The sequence below is a fragment of the Drosophila bipectinata genome, chromosome 2R (assembly GCF_030179905.1).
Source record: "Drosophila bipectinata strain 14024-0381.07 chromosome 2R, DbipHiC1v2, whole genome shotgun sequence".
NCBI lineage: Eukaryota > Metazoa > Arthropoda > Insecta > Diptera > Drosophilidae > Drosophila > Drosophila bipectinata.
In genome coordinates, this window is record NC_091737.1 from 5,140,149 (window position 1) to 5,153,980 (window position 13,832).

Genomic DNA, 13,832 nt, shown 5'->3' on the forward strand with positions numbered 1-13,832 from the left:
AATACTCAATATCAGGCTCATACTGGAATACTAGACGCAGGAATGGATCAGATATAAATGCTCGATGTACCTATTGCCGTTGTTGGTCACTTGTTCTGCGTCTATTGAACATCTATCTGCGTCCATCTAATCATCTGAGTTTATTGCGTTCAGCTCGTGTATCTTCTGGCTCTTCTTGGTGGAACTGCGCTATTCTAACCCATACATCAGTATTTTGTTGCTGGATTTGTTCTTCGGTTCTGTCGGATCTTCTATTTCCCATGTTTCGAGATCTAATTGTGTCACGGCTCAAATCGGGGGTGACTTGCGTTGTTTTGGCATTGCTCACTGTACAAAACACCCAATGTTTTAATTAATGATGAAGGATTTTTGCCCCAGTTTTATTTGAGTAAAAATTCTATGGTAGCGTGATTTTGTCAGTGTGATGAGGTAGTAACTCCATATGCGATTTTTGGTATGTCGAACGGGATTTAAATGGATGAAAATATATGTTGGTAGATTTTCAGACCTACCCAATACGCTCTTAATATCATGACAATCGGTATAGCCGTTTCGAAGAGGATGAAAATAGATGTTGGTAGATTTTCAGACCTACCCAATACGCTTACAAAATATCATGAGAATCGGTACACGAGACACGAGAATTTTATATACATATATAGATTAAGCTGGCTACAATTTAAAATAGGGGTCGGCACGGCCCTATCTCGGGGGCATAGGAAATTTCTCTGCCCGAGCTCTGCCACACACACACAGTATAAATGTGTGAAACGTCATGCTCAAAGCCTACTTTCTGCTATTCGTTACTAACACTAATGCGGTAAAATCATATCAATGTATTGGGGTGCCGACCACTGATTTAACCACATTTATGCCAACCATTATTGGCAGTTGGGTTTTCTTATACGTAAAAATTTATGAAAAAGATTTACATACCTCTGGATTAAATGATGGGCGAAAGTGTTTGTGAAGTTCAATAATGATGCGAAGACTCACTAAAACATTTTCTTCATTATCAGTTTTTAATAATTTAAGCATCATAGTTATAATTGATTTGACATGTTGCCGTAAGCTCTCTGTTATTGGCAATCTATGAATCATCTCTAAAATTAGCACAAGTAAACAGTACTTGTGATGTCGTAAAGATAATTGGCAACGCCCGACCAATCGACAGCTGTCGCTGACCCTGTGATTACCCTGTGGCTTACCAAAAGATTGGCCACTCAGAGGAAAAGAGAGCTGAGCGGGTCGAGTCGAAAGCTGAGCAGGAATGCGTAAAAGTTTTTTAGTTGTTCTTTATAAATTACTTTTTGATAAATTTTCTCTTTCTAAATTTGCTTTTCATAGATTTACACAAATTTTCATTGTTTTACTTAGTGTCGGGTCAAGCAGCAAGCAACTAATTTAAACACAACAATTAATAAGTAACTGATGTTTTGCTGGTCGCAAGCCGACTCTCTTTCGGCCGCTCGGCTTCGCTACTTCGGCGCTTATAGTTAGCGAGCATCCGCTCAGCCTATTCTGCAAGGTTGGCGCCACTCTCGTTCGTCTTCTTACTGCGCTCGCATCCTAAATTGGATTTGAAATATTGTACATAAATCCTAATTTCATATGCGGCCTGAATAAAGTTTTATAACGTTGAAATTAATTAAATTCTGATTTTTTATTTACGGCATCGAAAACTCTCGATGACCAAACATTGGTGAACCCCGACGTGATCGTTAATATACACATAAACAAATTGCTAAAACAAAAACAAAACAATTTTGTAAACAGTGTTATGTGAAATTATCATTATCGAATTATCATACGTCTCTAATAAGTTTATTTACAATAATAAACAAATTATAATATATTATTATATTATACATACATACAGGCATAAACATAACGTTAGTTCACAAGCACACATACATATTTACGATCCAAAACGCAAGTGCATTTCGCTCGCACATAGCTTCATATATATATACATTCCACAATTCCGCTACGGTTCTGAGCGCACAGTGGGACAGATCGTGTTCGCCGCGAGCAAATAAAATTTATTTCGGTTGTTCGGAACTCAATATAATAAATCATGAACTCCAGCGGCGCCGTCACAGGAGCACCCACTCCAACCCGGAGTGCAATTTTAAAGTGCAAGGCCCTGGGTATTCTCCAGGACTTACAGAGGATCCAAGGAGCTCTTCAGCCTATTTCCAAGGTGGACGATGCCATGCTACACGTGCGACATGGTCAGATAGCCACCATGTTCAGCGACTTCAAGGCCATCCACGGGGAGCTTGAGGATTTGGACATTTTGCAGATCAGCAGTGACCTTCGATGGACTGTTTCGGAGCTCGTAGCGACGATGCAGGCGGAAATTGAGCACGAGACGACCCTTCGCTCATCTCGAATTGCTGCCCACTCCACCCTTTCCAACGGAATGTCCACCATGCAGGCTGACCCAGGGTTAGGTCAAAGTTTTCAAGTGCTGCCTCCTTTGCCGCTCCCTACGTTCAGCGGTGGATACTCGGAATGGGCTGATTTTACTCGATCTTCTCTACCATCGTCGGCAGCAATCCTTGTATTAGTAAGGTGGAAAAGTTGCAAAGGTTGCGATCTTGCCTTCGGGAGTCCGCTTTCGAAGCAGTTCGTTCCTTGGAAGTCTCCGACGAGAACTATGATGTTGCGCTGAATTTATTGGAGAAACGATTTAATAACCGTCGCTTAATATTTCAGGCACACGTGAACCAGATTCTGGGCCTCAGTCTATTGGAAAGTGGCTCAATAGCAGCTCTTCGAGGTCTTTCGGACAAATTCAATGCCCATATGCGAGCCTTACAGAATTTGGGTACTTCAGTTCAGATCGCCAGCTGCATCATCGTCCAAGTTCTGCTTCAAAGGTTGGACCCAGCTACCCAGGCCAAGTGGGAAGAGAGTCAAAACTCCTCAGGTTCAGACGCCATCCCTACTTGGGAGTCGATGGCCGAATTTTTGGAGCAGCGGTGTAGGACGCTGGAGGCTATGGACGTGGCCATGGCTGCATACGCCCCGGGCGCTCATGTGGGAAGGCGTCGAGGTGCAAATGATGGTAGATCATCCTTTATTGTTACTAATTCGCTTCCCTCTACCTGTGCTCTATGCGGTGGATGGTCCCATATAATGTCTGCATGCCCCCGATTTCTATCAATGCCCCCTGAGATTCGCCTTGGTGAGGCCAGGCGACTCGGTCTTTGTCGGAAGTGTCTGCAAACGGGCCATCACATGCGTGAGTGCCTCGCTGCTAGTTGTCGCAGTTGTGGAAGGAGGCATCACAGCCTGCTGCATTTCCTGGAGCCGCCGGCATCTAGCGGCCAGACTTTGGTTGGTCCTCCCACGTCAGCCATAGCCGAGGTCGCCGAGCCTGCAGCCTTTTCGCCGTCCACTGCTAATGCACTAGTTGCTCAAGGTCACAGCGGCGATATATCGTTGCTTGCTACAGCGAACATTTTTGTTCGTAGTCGCGCTGGATCCCTTGTTCCATGCCGAGCTTTGTTGGATTCTGGATCTCAGGTGCACGTGATCACTTCCCGGTTGGCAAGTCAGCTGCAGCTCCGGAGGTACAAATCATTCATGGCGGTGTCTGGTATTGGAGATGCCGGCTTTGCGACAGATGGATTCGCTGTTGATGTTCTCCTACGTTCCCACTGTTCCGAGTACTCGGCCCTGGTTAACGCCGTCATCGCTGCCAATATCACGGACCTGCAGCCTAGCTTCAGTTTGAATGTCTCCAGCTGGAATATTCCTGGCAATCTTTCTTTGGCTGATTCTGAATTTTTCCGCCCACAGCGCATCGACCTTCTTATCGGAGCCAGTCTGTTTTATGAGCTGTTGTGTGTTGGGCAAATTAAGCTCTCAGCCGGCCTGCCATTGCTGCAGAAAACTCAACTTGGATGGGTCGTGTGTGGAGGCGGTTCACAGGTCCAGAGAAGATCACTCGTTTCCACTGCCCACAAGGATGTTCCGGAGAGCGCAACAATGCTGGATGATCAGCTGGATTCTTTGCTCCGCCGGTTTTGGGAAATCGAAGACTGCTCCGAGCCTATTGTGAAGCGGACGAAGGAAGAGCTAGATTGCGATGCGCATTTCGTGCAACATGTTGCTCGGCTGGATTCCGGCGCTTACGCTGTGCGGCTTCCGTTAAAATGTGGCTCTAAGCTGCTGGGAGAGTCGTACCCCCAAGCCGTTCGACGATTTCTTTCCCTCGAAAGGAAGCTCTGTCGCCGTCCTCAATTAAAGGAGCAATATGCTGCCTTCATAAAGGAGTATCTGTAGTTGGGTCACATGTCTCCAGTCCCTTCTGATGCGAGCGTCACTGGCCAATACTTTCTTCCACACCATTGTGTTTTAAAGGAGGACAGTTCAACAACCAAGCTCAGGGTTGTCTTTGATGGATCTGCTGTCACAACTTCTGGGTATTCATTGAATGACGTGTTGATGTCTGGCCCAGTTATTCAGCCAAAGTTACTGCATATTCTGTTAAGGTTCCGATGCCATCGGGTGGCCCTTACTGGAGATATTTGTAAAATGTATCGTTGCGTCAGGGTTTTTCCTGAGGACAGCTATCTTCAGTGTATTCTTTGGCGGGATTCCACCCAGGATGAGTTACAGGTTTTTAAGCTGGACACGGTCACCTACGGAACGAAGCCTGCCTCATTTTTAGCAGTTCGGACAATGCATCAGTTGGCAGATGATGAGCAAATAATGTTTCCAAAGGGGGCCGAAATTCTGCGTCGCGACTTTTATGTGGATGATCTGCTTTCCGGAGGCGACTCTATAGATGAAGCTATTAGCATAATGCAGCAAACATTCGCGATCCTTGCCAAAGGCCATTTTCGGTTAAGGAAGTGGTGCTCCAATGTTGCTGACGTTCTGGATAAGGTGCCTGAAGAAGATCGGGAGTCTTTCCTAAAGTTTGATGATGGTAGCAACTTCACAAAGACACTGGGTCTTGCTTGGGATCCTGCAACTGACCGCTTGCTATTTTCTTTTGAAGGGATTCAGTCAATCTCAAAGCCCACTAGGCGCATTGTGCTTTCTTCAGTCGCTCGGCTTTATGACCCCTTAGGCCTTGTTGGTCCTGTAATTTCAAAGGCAAAGATCTTTCTTCAGAAGCTGTGCCGTGAGAAGTTGTCCTGGGATGAAAGTCTTCCTCAAGCTCTTCACTGCGACTGGAATATGATTTGTAGCAGCTTTGGTAGTACGCAGCGCGCCGAATTCCCTAGATGGGTGCTAACATCGAAATCCGAGGTGGAGGTCCATGGATTCTGTGATGCCAGCATTGAGGCGTATGGGGCATGCGTTTATGTCGTGTCCAAGGGCTCAGGATCTGCAAGCTATTTACTCTGTTCGAAGTCCCGAGTTGCGCCGTTAAAGACTGTTACGGTGCCTAAGCTGGAGTTATCGGGAGCCGAGTTGTTGGCTCGACTTATGTCGGAAGTAGAGCAGTTGAAGGTCTACGTTGGAAAGTATTTTTGCTGGTGCGATTCTGCTGTGGCTCTGTCTTGGATTCGAGAAGAACCCTCTCGGTTTAATGTTTTCGTCGCCAATCGAGTTTCGACCATTCAGAAGCTAACTAGAGAAATGGAGTGGCGGTATGTTCCCACTTCTTTGAACCCAGCAGATATCCTGTCGCGTGGTGCTCTTCCCAATGAATTGGTTGAGAATAAGCTGTGGTCTCATGGTCCTCCGTTTCTCGTTGGATCCCAAGAGACGTGGCCAACCGCGGTCCCATCTGAGAGATCAACCCTGGAGTTGCGTGCAAGGGTCCTGCTCATTCAGTCTCCGTACGTGGATATAACAGCGGTTTCTAAGTACGCTAATTCGTTTCCAGCACTGCAGAGGGTATTCGCTTACGTATACAAGTTTTCTCAACGAATTCACCACAACGGTGTTACGGCTAGCGATATAAAATCTGGAACACAGCTGTTATTGCGGCTAGTGCAACGTGTGCATTTTTGGGAGGAAATAAAGGCTCTTCAAAATGGAAAAGACATAGCGGTATCCAGTGCCCTTGCCTCATCCTCTCCCTTCTTGGACAAATTTGGACTGTTGCGCGTAGACGGTCGGCTAAAAAATTCGTTGGATTCGTTGGATTTTGATAGTCAGCATCCAGTTATACTTCCAAGAAGCCATCCAGTTACGCAGGCTATAATTGTTGACCTCCATGAGCGAAATCTACATACGGGACCTCGCGCACTGTTGGCAATTATTCGGTCCCAATATTGGCCAATTGGGGGGAGAAAAACCGTGACGAAGGCATTACACAAATGCATCCGATGCTTCCGGACTAAGCCTCGGCTGTTGCAGCACATTATGGCTGATCTCCCGGAGGAAAGAGTTAGCGGCTCCCAGGTCTTCGGAGTCACTGGTGTGGATTTTTGTGGACCGTTCTATTATAAGCCGGAAGTGCGTAATAAGGCTCCAGTAAAATGTTACATTAGCATTTTCATTTGTTTTGCTACCAAAGCCGTCCACCTGGAGCTTGTAAGGGATCTGTCCACAATGTCTTTTTTGCAGGCTTTGAAGCGGTTTATATGCACCCGCCGAAGTCCTCAACATATTTGGTCTGACAACGCAACCAACTTTGTTGGAGCCAAAAACGAGCTAAAGGAGCTGCGCCGATTATTTCTAAGCGAAGAGCATCAACGGTCACTGCTGGAGTTTTGCTCTATGGAGTCCATCGAATGGCATTTTATTCCTCCTCGATCTCCGCATTTCGGTGGTCTGTGGGAAGCGGCTGTTAAAACCGCCAAGCACCATTTTTACCGAGCTGTCGGATCTGCAGTTCTGGGATTCGAGGAGCTGCGAACGCTGCTGTGCCATATTGGGGCTGTTATAAATTCACGACCCTTATTGTCTCTTTCAGAAAATCCTGCAGACCTTGATGTTCTGACCCCGGCTCATTTTTTAACTGGTGGTCCGTCAGTCAGCTTTATCGAGCCTGATGTCACAAAGCTGAACTTCAACCGGTTGGACAGCTGGAAGCGCGTGTCTTTCCTGCAGCAGTCTTTCTGGTCCCGATGGAAGGAGGAGTACCTAAGTCTTCTGCAGCAGCGCTCCAAATGGCGCGCCTCTGGTCCTGCCTTGGCCCCGAACGATGTGGTGCTAGTAAAGGACGAGAATCTACCTCCGATGAAATGGCCGCTTGCGAGAATAATGGAGTTAATCCCTGGTCGGGATGGCATCTTTCGAGTGGCGGTGATAAAAACCTCATCTGGAATTACCAAGCGAGCAGTGACTAAGCTGTGCCTTTTGCCCCTTAAGGATGAAGTTGGAGTAGAAGCCCCAACTGGGGGGAGAATGTCGGGTCAAGCAGCAAGCAACTAATTTAAACACAACAATTAATAAGTAACTGATGTTTTGCTGGTCGCAAGCCGACTCTCTTTCGGCCGCTCGGCTTCGCTACTTCGGCGCTTATAGTTAGCGAGCATCCGCTCAGCCTATTCTGCAAGGTTGGCGCCACTCTCGTTCGTCTTCTTACTGCGCTCGCATCCTAAATTGGATTTGAAATATTGTACATAAATCCTAATTTCATATGCGGCCTGAATAAAGTTTTATAACGTTGAAATTAATTAAATTCTGATTTTTTATTTACGGCATCGAAAACTCTCGATGACCAAACAACTTAGTATTAAATTCATCATTATTTACTACATCTATTTACTACATATCATCTTGTAAATTCACTGCAATAAACCTGAAGTATAACTGTAACTGCTGACTATAACTACTCAAAAAACGTAGCAGCCGTAGCATCGGCCAAGAGCTGGGCATGAGTCATCAAACCGTTATAAACCATTTCAAACAGCTTGCATTCAAAAAGAAGCTCTATGAGGAATTTGACCAGTTTTTGTGACCAAAACTCATGTTCTGAAAGTCGAAAAATTAAAATAAGTTTCAGTGCAACACATTCACAATTCACCAATCTTTAGTGTTGCATAACAGAAATTTTGATAGAAGATAGATTCCACAACAATGGAATCAGCTGACAAACACAGCTGTTGCATTTGCAAAGCACAGGCGACTGCAATATGAGAGAGCTTCTAAAAAAAATTTGAAAGTGCTCACACTGTGCCAGAAGCGCTGAGGCAGAATTTCCTACTCTATGCACGCGTGCTATAGAAAATGAGAGTTTTCCCCCACTGCAATAGACCGAAAAAATAAAATAATTTAGAGATCTTTAGCTTCGAAGTTTTTTAAAGTAAGTACACCACTTTTAGACGTGGTCAACATCTGCGAAGGGGGGGTGGAGTCCTAATTTCGGTTAACTCCCAACTTGCTTCTGAAGAGGTAAAATCACAAGAGGTTATTTAGAAATTATTTGCATTTAAATCATCCTGTTCTGTAAATCTTTATATACTTCCTGTTCATGTATACCCCCTTTGCTAACCGCCCACATACTGGCATCATTGGTCCGCTATTTAATCCATTTTTCATTTTATGACCGATCGTGACCATGTTGTAGCTCTAGGTGACTTCAATATCCCACAACTAAAGTGGTTTAATTTCTATATCTCACCATCACCATCTTTATCACTTATCACGCACCATGACTTCACCGCGGGCATGTTTGACATGTTCCTAGGTAAAATTAACCATGTTAGAAATTCATTAGGTTGGCTTTTAGGCTTATGATATTTATCTGATCCTGATGTTCGCACTCTTTCCAGAGCTTTGACCCTCTTAAATCCAGAGGATCCATATTACCTCACGCTTGAGGTTTTACTGGAAATCATTTCTGGGTGCAAATAAGATCTGCTGTTTCTGTAAAGCTGATTTTCATAAACTTAATAGCCTTATCGATAAGTTTGATTGGTCCGATATTCTGGCCATGATACAATGTTTACATTACAATGTTTACATTAATGTTTACAAAGGCTATAATATGGGATGCAAGGGAAGAACTATCAGAATATAGTTTAGGGAGTTTGCTACGGAGCCTTCTAGTGTTCTGATAGGTAAGTGTTAGTGACGATACTAGTTTTTTGGGTTAGTGGACAAGGAAGAGGTGGAAGGTGTGTCAGTGGTTCCGATATGGGGAAGTTTCACTCCCACTGATTTTATAACTTTTTTCTTTACGGAACTAGGCTGATGTTCTTGGACGAAAAGATTCTCTGGCCAAAAACTGGAAGAACAAATCGTCTTGAACATCAGCGCGGGCACACGAATCTTGAAAGAAGACGTGCGCCATGTATAATTATATTAAAATTTAGTTATGTCCTCCATCTTTATATCGGCTTTGGTTTTGGCTTTGATATAAGCCGAGATATCGATCTCTGAAGTATCAGGGGCAAGCCGAGAAACAAATATGGAGGAATCACCTGTAAGGGTTTTGGGGTCGCAGGTACGAGAACTGCTGCATCAGTCGGTGCCGGTGGTCCGGACTTTGGAATACCCTCTTGGGTGACCCTGACGGGGGTTTCATTTACTAGGACCTGTGGTATCACTTTTTTTCATCATAAGCCTTGCATCTGCATCAATTTGATTTAATTAAGAGTTATTAATATTTAATTGTTGTTTCTGAATGAATTAAATATTAAATATTATTACTTATTAATATTTGTTATTACCTACAAATCATTCTTACAACAGTAAAGAAAGTGGGTAAGGAAAAAAGGAGGTAAAGAAAGTGGTCACACAGTGACGGTGCATAAAAATCAAAAACAAAACTACGATAGAGCAGTAGCACATACAAAAATATTTTTTCACTGCTCTGCTCTCGCTCTAGATTTTTTGGCTACGGCTACGAGGAGCACAGAATATTTTTTTCTGCTATTGCTATAGCTATAGCTTTAAACTTCTCGCTCTTAAAGCTCGGAGCAGAGCAGAGCAGACAATTTTCATTTTTCTGCTACGGCTCCGCTCCCGCTCTCGGAAAAGTGACAACGGTAGCAATAGCAGAGCAATATTTCTATGCATCTCGCTGCTACGGAGTAGTAAATGCAAGCCCTGGTGCCAGTTACGACATCCTCATTTCGAAGTAGCAATTTTTTATTATTATTATTATTAATAATTAGGTTATAATTAAAATTATAAGCTAATTTATAACTAAAGCCATAGCAGCAAGGCCTTCGGCTTATGTAGATATTAGATTTGTTTTTTTGTAGAATAGAATATGTAGGTAGAATATGTTTCTTATTAATGTACGGATTTAACTAGAAATTAATTTTAGGTTATATGTTCTTGTTTTTCAGTTAGAATATGCAGGTAGATTATGTTTCTTATTAATGTACAGATTAAACTAAAATAAAAATTATATTAGGTTATATGTTCTTGTTTGCTTGAGATATTGGATGATTTTATCAAGGGATTCTGTTGTGGGGAAGGAAATTGATAATTATCAATTATATATAGGATTATTATATTATAATATTTTTTTTTTTTTTTTTTTATTTTTTTACGTGGTCTTTCAGAATTTGGAAATGGCTTGTGCATCAATAAGAGCATCAGCTAGCATTCCTGTATTCATCATAAAGCTTAGAGGCCCAGACGACCGAGGGGCGCTCGAGAAACGATTTGTTAGTACATATTAAGCTAATTGAAATTTGTTAAGCTAAGAGGAGTTAGTAAGGAAATTTAAAATTCTATATTTTAAATTAGAGGGACAGGAAAGAGATGTAATAGAGTAGAGACCATTGTAGTTCGAACATAATACCCTAAAAGGATCATGCAGTGCATATGTCGAACTACAACGGCTAAGGAACAGAGGACTAAAGTTTCGAGTCCTTCTATTAGGAATGTTAAATTTTAAGCGTGTTAGTAAATGCTGGCTATCTACATCCCCGTTAATAAGGTTATGCAGAAAAACTACACCGAGCATTGTCCTACGATTTGTTAAGCTAGGTAAGTTGATAAGTAAAAGTCTGCTACTGTAGGATGGAAGCTGAAGATTTGCATCCCAGCATAGACCTCTTAGTGCAAATATTAAAAAGTTCTTTTGTACGGATTCTATGCGGTCCTTATGTACTCCATATTGGGGACTCCAGACACATGAACCGTACTCTAATATCGGACGGACCAAAGAAATGAATAAAGTTTTGGTTATATAGGGGTCATTAAATTCTTTTGACCACCTTTTAATAAAACCAAGGACTCCTTTAGCCTTATTAACCATTAAGGAAATATGGTCGGCAAATTTAAGTTTTATGTCTAATAGGATGCCGAGATCATTAACCTGGGTTAATTTTTCTAAGGCAATCCCATTAATGGAATAAGTAGCTTGCAGAGGGCAAGAACGATAAAAAGACATATGCTTGCATTTTGATCCATTAAGTATTAGATCATTAGCCAAACACCATTTTTGAAAGTTATCAAGGTCAGAATGAAGACTGCATTGGGCAGAGATGGATTTATACTGAAGACAAAGCTTTACATCATCTGCATACATAAGAACTAGAGAGTTCGTTAAAGCAGGGGGCAAGTCGTTTATAAAAAGCGTAAATAATAACGGGCCAAGATGACTTCCTTGAGGGACGCCGGATGTAGCACGGACCAGACGGGACTGTTTGTTTTTAAATAAGACTCTTTGTGTCCTTCCATCTAGGTGCAGGAGATCCACGTTAAGAGGTCTTTAGGAAAACCCAGCATATTCAGTTTACTCAACAAAAGTGAGTGATTAACTGAATCAAATGCTTTGCTGAAGTCTGTGTAAATTACATCGGTTTGATATCCCTTACAAAAGCCGTCTATTACAAAGGATGTCAACTCCAATAAGTTTGTGGTGGTGGAGCGACGCTTAATAAAGCCATGCTGACAAGGAGTGATAATCGAAGAGCAAAGGTGTTGCAAATGAGGGGTAATTAATTTTTCAAATAACTTTGGAATTGCCGACAACTTAGAGATGCCTCTGTAGTTGGCAGCCTCGGACTTTTTCCCTTTTTTATGTAGGGGAATTATAAATGATTCCTTCCACTTAAGGGGAAAAATCGAGGTTTCCAAAGATAAGTTAAAAAGTCTTAGAAGAGGTTTGCACAGAGCCCTGGCGCAGTATTTTAGCACACACCCTGGTACTCCGTCGGGGCCTGGCGAATAAATGGGTTTTACCCTTAAAAGACCAGATAATAAGTTGTTCTCAGAAAAAACCGGACAGAAAATAAGATTTGCTGCTTGAATGTTATATGCGTAAGGCTGATCAGTCAATTTAGGAGGAGAATAAGTTGTTTGAAAAAATTCTGCGAATATAGGATCGACGTTTTGGAAAATATTGTTTCTTATGGATCTGAACTTAGGGCAGTCGGTTAGAACGTGTTTTATTGTGTTGTTTGTACTGTTGCAGAACTGGCAATTTGGTACCGGATTACGGTCAAAAAGATGTGCGTGTGTGAGTCTGGAGTTCTGGTAAATTTTATTATATCGTTTCTGTTGTAGGTGAGTTTTTTGGCATTCAGGTCTATGAAGGTTTTATTTTTATGTATTTCTTTATACCAAGTTGAAGTTTTTGAAAAGGAATCATGGAAAATGTTCTTGGAAGTAAATTTTAGGTATCTATTGATGTCTCGAAAGTTATGGTTTGATGTCATATAGAGAGGTCTAGAACAAGCCGCTTTTGCAGATGTATCTGCGAATTCATTGCCTGTAATTTGGACATGTCCAGGTATCCAAATTAACTTTATTTTTGGGTTATTGTAAAGAGTGTTACGGATATATTTAGCGTAGATGCATTGGGTGTTGGGGTTGGAGATATTTTTCAAAGAAGAAAGTGAGTCAGAGCAGATGGCTATTTTTTTTGAAGAGTTTTTGTGTAGGGTTATGGCTTGGAAAATTGCTATTAACTCGGCTGAGTAGACTGATGTATAGTGTGGTAGAACACTGCTTTTTATACATTTCTTAATTAAGGTGATGCTGAAGCTGGTTGTGCTCTCTGTTTTAGAAGCGTCTGTATAAATAAATTCGAAGTCCTTTAGAGTATTTTTAATTTCAGAGAATAGCTTTTGATATATTACTGGGCTGGTGTTGTGCTTATTGTAAGTAGTGACTGTAAGATTTATTGAATTATCATTTAGTTGCCAATTAGGGGCGGTCTTATTGTTAATGAATTTTGGTGGAGTAGAGGGTAAACTATGATCTATAGAGGTACGCACTATTCTTCCTAAGGCAGATTGAAGTTTGTATTTAAAGAATAATTTGGATCTTTTTATTTGTTTAACCAGAGTCAAGATAGGAGAGTCATTGCTATTTAATAAAGACTTAAGTTGATATGAGGTTATAAGGTCACGTCTAATCTCCAGTGGATAGATACGAGATTCGTGTAATAAGTTGTAAATTGGAGTTGTGGAAAACGCTCCTAAGCTGGCTCTTATAGCTGCGTTGATGACTGTCTTGATTTTGTTGAGATTTGATTTCGTGGATTATCCGTAAATAAAAATACCATAGTCTATTTTAGAGATGATTAACGCTTTGACTGCATTTAATAAAGTTTGTGGGCTGCAATTTAGTTTGTTGCTGGAGAGAGTTTTGATTATATTAAGTCTATTCTGTATAGAAGGAATAAGGGATTTTATGTGCGAGTTCCAGTTGTATTTTTTATTAATTGTGTGTCCGAGAATTTTTAGGTATATTGTCAAGTCAACATCTGATATATTGAATCCTGATATAGTGGGTTTGCATCTACAGTTATATTTCCTACATATGTGTATGTGCTTGCATTTCTCTACTGAGAGGCTAGCACCTGAGTAGTTACACCAGTTTCGAATGTCAGTAAGTATGTTGCTAAAGTTGATATCGAGGTTTTTAGATTTACCAAGAGGCCGAATGATGTTGAAATCGTCAGCGTAAGAGCGTAAGAGCAGAAGCGATTGTAAAAATGACGA